This window comes from Xyrauchen texanus, chromosome 24 (assembly GCF_025860055.1).
Source record: "Xyrauchen texanus isolate HMW12.3.18 chromosome 24, RBS_HiC_50CHRs, whole genome shotgun sequence".
In the NCBI taxonomy this organism is placed as follows: domain Eukaryota; kingdom Metazoa; phylum Chordata; class Actinopteri; order Cypriniformes; family Catostomidae; genus Xyrauchen; species Xyrauchen texanus.
In genome coordinates this window covers 33264057-33271795 of record NC_068299.1, presented here as the reverse complement: position 1 = coordinate 33271795, position 7739 = coordinate 33264057, and positions in this window count along the sequence as shown.

Below are 7739 nucleotides of genomic sequence, written 5' to 3'. Positions count from 1 at the left end.
TTGTCTTCAGCAAGTGAAATGCATGCTCAATTGGATACAGGTCAGGTGATTGACTTGGCCATTGCATAACATTCCACTTCTTTCCCTTAAAAAACTCTTTGGTTGCTTTCACAGTACGCTTTGGGTCATTGTCCATCTGTACTGTGAAGCGCCGTCCAATGAGTTCTGAAGCATTTGGCTGAATATGAGCAAATAATATTGCCCGAAACACTTCAGAATTCATCCTGCTGCTTTTGTCAGCAGTCACATCATCAATAAATACAAGAGAACCAGTTCCATTGGCAGCCATACATGCCCACGCCATGACACTACCACCACCATGCTTCACTGATGAGGTGGTATGCTTTGGATCATGAGCAGTTCCTTTCCTTCTCCATACTCTTCTCTTCCCATCACTCTGGTACAAGTTGATCTTTCTCTCATCTGTCCATAGGATGTTGTTCTTGAACTGTGAAGGCTTTTTTAGATGTTGTTTGGAAAACTCTAATCTGGCCATCCTGTTTTTGAGGCTCACCAATGGTTTACATCTTGTGGTGAACTCTCTGTATTCACTCTGGTGATGTCTTCTCTTGATTGTTGACTTTGACACACATACACCTACCTCCTGGAGAGTGTTCTTGAACTGGCCAACTGTTGTGAAGGGTGTTTTCTTCACCAGGGAAAGAATTCTTCGGTCATCCACCACAGTTGCTTCAAAACATCAACCATTGTGCCTGTACCGAAGCAAGCTATAATCACTTGCTTAAATGACTGGCGTCCTGTTGCTCTGACCCCCATCATCAGCAAATGCTTCGAGAGGTTAATCAGAGATTACATCTGCTCTGTTCTGCCCACCTCTTTGGACCCATTGCAGTTTGCCTACCGCAACAACCGCTCCACTGATGATGCCATTGCATCTACAATACACACTGCTCTCTCCCATCTGGAAAAAAGGAACACATATGTGAGAATGTTGTTTGTAGACTACAGCTCAGCATTCAACACCATAGTGCCCTCCAAGCTTTATGAGAAACTCCGGGTTCTGGGCTTAAACAGCTTGCTGTGCAGCTGGATCCTGGATTTCCTGTCAGGCAGACGTCAGGTGGTTAGAATGGGCAGCAACACCTCCTCATCACTGACCCTCAACACTGGAGCCCTGCAGGGCTGTGTTCTCAGCCCACTCCTGTATTCCCTATACACACATGACTGTGTGGCAACACATAGCTCCAATACCATCATTAAGTTTTGCTGAAGATACGACGGTGGTAGGTCTGATCACTGACAATGATGAAAGAGCCTACAGAGAGGAGGTGCACACTCTGACACGCTGGTGTCAGGAGCACAACCTCTCCCTCAATGTCAGTAAAACCAAGGAGCTTGTAGTGGACTTCAGGAAGAAAGATGGTGAACACAGCCCATCACCATTAACAGAGCACCGGTAGAGAGAGTCAGCAGTTTCAAGTTCCTCGGTGTCCACATTACTGAGGAACTCACATGGTCCGTCCACACTGAGGCCACTGTGAAGAAGGCTCACCAGCGCCTCTTCTTCCTGAGACGGCTGAGGAAGTTTGGAATGAACCAACACATCCTCACACGGTTCTACACTAGTACTGTAGAGAGCATCCTGACTGGCTGCATCACCGCCTGGTATGGCAATAGCACTGCCCACAACTGCAAAGCCCTGCAAAGGGTGGTGCGAACTGCCAGAAACATCATCGGAGGTGAGCTTCCCTCCCTCCAGGACATATATACAAGGCGGTGTGTGAAAAAAGCTCGGAGGATCATCAGAGACTCCAGCCACCCGAGTCATGATCTGTTCTCACTGCTACCATCAGGCAGGCGGTATCGCAGCATCAGGACCCATACCAGCCGACTACATGATAGCTTCTTCCCCCAAGCAATCAGACTGTTGAACACTTGATCTATCAGGATCAATAATTAGCACTGCACATTATTCATCTATAATCTCACACTGGACTGTAAACATATTCTCCTCAATACAACTACTTATATATATATATTTCATATACTCTTACTTATTGTATATTGTGTGTATTGTCTACTGTACATTGTATATAATTATTGTGTTGTGTAAGTATGTGTACATTTGATATGTAAATTGTGTTGTGTAAGTATGTTGTTTACTGTAATTGGTATATTTCTCGTCACTGTCATGACTGCTATGTTGCTCGGAACTGCACACAAGAATTTCACCTACTGTTGCACTTGTGTACATGGTAGTGTGACAATAAAGTGATTTGACTTGATTTGATTTGACAGTTGTTTTCCGTGGTCTTCCGGGTCTTTTGGTGTTGCTGAGCTCACCGGTGCGTTCTTTCTTTTTAAGAATGTTCCAAACAGTTGATTTAGCCACACCTAATGTTTTTGCTATCTCTCTGATGGGTTTGTTTTGATTTTTCAGCCTAATGATGGCTTGCTTCACTGATCTTTGGATCTCATATTGTGAGTTGACAGCAACAGATTCCAAATGCAAATAGCACACTTGAAATGAACTCTGGACCTTTTATATGCTCCTTGTAAATGGGATAATGAGGGAATATCACACACCTGGCCATGGAACAGCTGAGCAGCCAATTGTCCCTTTACTTTTGGTCCCTTAAAAAGTGGGAGGCACATATACAAACTGTTGTAATTCCTACACCGTTCACCTGATTTGGATGCAAATACCCTAAAATTAAAGCTGAAAGTCTGCAGTTAAAGCACATCTTGTTCGTTTCATTTCAAATCCATTGTGGTGGTGTATAGAGCCAAAAATATTAGAATTGTGTCGATGTCCCAATATTTATGGACCTGAATGTATGTATGTATATATATATATATATATATATATATATATATATATATATATATACACACACAGTATATATATATATATATATATATATATATATATATATATATATATATACACACACAGTATATATATATATATATTATGTATAAAACAACAAAATAATAAATTGTACATTTCAGATATGATTTTGCCTATTTCATTTTAAAATTAAATATTTCATTAGTCAGGTGATGTGCTTACACATACAGACAGTTCCTGTAATAGTAAAATCACAAAACAGTTATTATACTGTTCACTTTGATGCTTATAACTGTGATCTTGATCCTCATATTTGCATTTTTACTTTTAGGTTGCTGTGTTTATAAAAAAGAAGTTGAGCTTATCAAAGCCTAAATCCCCTCCAAACCTCCCGCCTCCCCGGCACGCTTGCCTGCTTCCCCCGAGCTCGGGATTAGTGCGGTCCGCTTAACGGCCTACCGTCCGGTCCCTCGAGCTCCCCGGCATTGGATGATGACATCACCGCTGCATCGGAGAGCGTAACAGCGGATGTGGATAACTCGCCTCGGCCGCCACCTTCGGGTCTCCGCCCAGTCTGAGCCTGACACACGGAGGTCCGCTATGATTCCCCGGGCTTAATTGGTTCCGCGGGCATGTGCGCCGCTCATGCCCCGGTTCCTTCCTGGACGTGCATGACGAGCTGAGCAAGCCCAGCTTCCTCGCTCCTCCGCTCTCGCTACCCTCGGCGGTAGAACGGTCCCAGACCGCTCCCCCCTGCACGCCATGGCCCCCTCCTCCAAGTCCACCGGGCCAGAGCACTTCAAAATCTGCACTTGGGTAGTCCTGTTCTTGACGTGCTGCAGGAACTGCACTCAAACAGGCGATGGCCACCCCCCATGGTCTAGAAATGCAACGATGGACAGCCTGGTCGCAGTACAGGAGGCAGACAAAGCACGCTTTCTCAAAACGCCCCCATCTCCCAGCTCCGTCCATTTGGCGACACCACTTGACGACTCCGCCCAGCAGTCCTCAGTGGTGAAGAAACAGACGGAGGCTATTTCACATATCTTGCCCTGCCGCAAACCTGCCGCCAGGGGCCATGCCCTGCCTGCTCGCTGAGGGCGTCCTCCTGCGGCTTTCAAGTAATGAAGAGAGTGGGCTCAGGTCTCAGCCCCAGCATCGAGCTCCCCGCAGAAGTTGGACGCCCATCATCTCACAGACCCCCTCGAGGACCCGTAAGGCTCCCAGGCGCTCCTGAGATGACCGACCCTGAGACCGACCCTGGTTAGACCGCTCCGTTCCCCGGTGGAGGGCCGGGAGGAGAGTTTTTTTGTTAAATTCTTTACACTCTATAGAGCTATTTCCTTGTTGTCTCTGGGTCACCTGGCCTGCAAATGCTGTTCTCACGGCACTCTGCTTTCAGGCCTCAACAGTCCCGGTTTCCTGGACGCGGTGTCCCCGCCTTCAGCCCCACGACTGTTCCCCGGCCGGCCGGTTCAGACGAGTCCAGAGGACGCCAACATCAAACCTCCTCCTCAGTCACGAACCCGACCCCTGCCGGGTGCGCAGAGCAAGGTAAGTGCTTGAGTCTATTCTCAGCACCAGAGCCTCGGGCCGCTTCATTGCCTCCCGACGCCGCATTACCTGTTCTGCACCGCTGCGAAGCCCCGCCGGGTACGTCCAAAATACTCGTCCTCTTGGTGCCCCTAGCACAGAGTTTAGAGGCGTGGCTTTCACTGCCTAGCCCTTCACACTGGCTGCACCGGACCATTCGACTCGGTTACTCAATTCAGTTTGCCAGGCCTCCGCCCCCCTTCGTGGGCGTTCATTTTTCCGCAGTACACGGCAAACATGCTATAGTCCCTGCGCGAAGAAATCGCCTCCCTTCTAGTCAAAGACGCGATAGAGCCTGTCCCTCCAACCGAAACAAAGAAGGGTCTCTACAGCCCTTACTTCGTTGTACCCAAGAAAGGCGGCGGCTTACGACCGATCTTGGACCTGCGAGATTTTCAATCGGACTCTGTCCAAACTCCCGTTCAAAATGCTCACCCAGAAACAAATTCTATCTGGCATCCGGCATCTAGATTGGTTCGCAGCGGTAGACCTGAAGGACGCGTACTTCCATGTCTCAATTCACCCTCGACATCGACCCTTCCTATGGTTCGCGTTCGACGGCCAGGTGTATCGGTACAAAGTCCTCCCCTTCGGCCTATATCTGTCCCCTCACGTCTTCACGAAAGTCGCAGAGGCAACTCTTGCCCCGCTCCAAGAAGCCGGCATACGCATACTCAATTACCTCGACGACTGGCTCATCCTGGCCCCCTCGCGAGAGTTACTATGCGCGCACAGAGACCAGGTGCTCAGCCACCTCAGCCGTTTGGGGCTTCAGGTCATCTGGGAAAAGAGCAAGCTCACCCCGGTCCAGAGCATCTCTTTTCTCGGTTTGGAGTTAGACTCAGTCTCAATGACAGCACGTCTCTCCAACAAGCGTGCTCAGTCGGTGCTGAAATGCCTCGCTTCCTTGAAGCCAGGTGCCGTGGTCCCTCTAAAACAATTCCAACAGCTCCTGGGGCATATGGAATCCTCCGCGGCGGCCGCGCTGCTGGGGTTGATGCATATGAGACCACTTCAGCACTGGCTCCAGACTCGAGTCCCGAGACGAGCATGGCGCCGCGGCACGCACAACGTGAAAGTTACCACTGCCTGCCGCCAAACCTTCAAACCCTGGACAGACCTCTGCTTTCTACGGGCAAGAGTACCCTTGTGTAGCCGGTCCGTTCTTCACAATGCCGGCTACTGCGTTGTGTTCAGGTGCACTGACGACAGGACTCATACGTTCCTTCAAACATTTTATTCTGCATAATATCAAAAGAGAGTGAAAGTTCAGGATTCTATCCTCAAGAAGAATCAGCCTCTCTCAGTCAAGTGAAACGCAGACTGAACTTAACAATATTCAGTAATTATAAAATAAAATACATAAGAATTATTATAAAAAGTAAAGACATTACATTAACCCCATGTATATGACGTACATGCGCTAAGTTACATACTATCCTCGTTAACTATCAGCTCTTAGCTTACATATTAACATTATACAGCATACAATAATTAATATATACACCAATATACACATTTCACATGTGGGCCATTAACGCCGTCAAACAATAAATAAGAAACCTTTTTACAAAAACATAATATTTTCAACCTGATATTGGGAGTACATACCTGCATAATATCAAAAGAGAGTGAAAGTTCAGGATTCTATCCTCAAGAAGAATCAGCCTAACATCAGAACAAAAAAAGAACACTAAAGCATTTGAACTGTTTTGCAAGAAGATAGAAATGCGAACGCCAACATGTATCAACCCCAACCACGAGGTTAGCTACAATGGTAATGTTAGCATTTCCCTGAACTCTCAAAAACAGAAAAATTATCGACACATTCTAAATAAACATATGCACAATCATCACAAAATACTCATATAAATTAAAATTATAACAGGTATATTTAGGTTTTACATCGCACTGGTTTGCACACGTACCTCTCTCAGTCAAGTGAAACGCAGACTGAGAAAAAAACGTGAAAAACCAATGCTTAACCACCACTAGAACCTCCCTCCAATAGAGGGCGCCATTACACAAAAAAAAAACAAACTCCCAATACCTACAAACTAATATGAAATAACAAAACAATACAACATTTTGGTGAAATAAAATCACATACCCACTAAACAGAAAAAGAAAAGTCACAAACGTATTTGTTATTCTTTAACCCGTTACACTTGCAGCAGGTGTCCCGCCGCGTTCTGGTTACAACCGACGCCTCCAAATTGGGTTGGGGCGCCGTGTGCAACGGGCGCGCAGCCGCAGGCCGGTGGAACCGATGCCCGCTGCGTTGGCACATCAACTGCCTAGAGCTGCTGGCTGTTTTCCTTGCCCTGAGGAAGTTTCTCCCATTAATTCGGGGCAAGCATGTCCTAGTCAGGACAGACAGCACCATGGTCGTAGCCTGCATAAATCGCCTAGGCGGAGTACGCTCCCTCCACATGTCACAGCTCGCCTGTCGTCTCCTCCTTTGGACTCTGCGACTCTGTCACTGCGCGCCACTCACTTCCCCGGCAAAACAAGACAAAGCTTGCCTGGGGGAGAGTGGAGGCTCCACCCCCAGTCGGTCCAGCTGATTTGGGACCGGTTCGGCAAGGCCCAGGTAGACCTGTTTGCCTCCCAAGAAACCTCCCACTGCCCGCTCTGGTATGCCCGGACAGAGGCTCCCCTCGGGGCAGATGCGTTGGCACACAGCTGGCCCGCGGGGCTGCGCAAGTACGCATTTCCCCCAGTGAGCCTTCTTGCACAGGTGCTATGCAAGGTCAGGGAGGATGAAGGACAAGTCATTCTGGTGGCCCCCTACTGGCCCACCCGGACTTGGTTCTCGGACCTCACGCTCCTCACGACAGCCCCTCCGTGGCGAATTCTCCTGAGGAAGGACCTTCTTTCTCAGGGACGGGGCACGCTCTGGCACCCACACCCAGACCTCTGGAACCTCCACGTCTGGCCCCTGGACGGGATGCAGAAGATCTAGCCGGCCTACCATCGACCGTCATAGATACGTCCAAACAAGCCAGAGCCCCCTCTACCAGGCATCTTTACGCCCTAAAGTGGCGTCTGTTCGCAGACTGGTGTTCTTCCCGAGCCAAAGACCCACAGAAGTGCGCGGTTAGGTCAGTGCTCGTGTTTCTACAGGAGAGGCTGGAGAGGAGGCTGTCCCCCTCCACCCTCAAGGTGTATGTCGCCGCCATCGCGGCTCACCACGACACGGTAGACGGCAAGTCTTTTGGTAAGCACAACTTAATTGTCAGGTTCCTAAAAGGTTCCCGGAGGCTGACTCCCTCCCGGCCTAACCTTTTTCCCTCCTGGGATCTCTCAGTCGTCCTCTCGGGCCTCCAGAGAC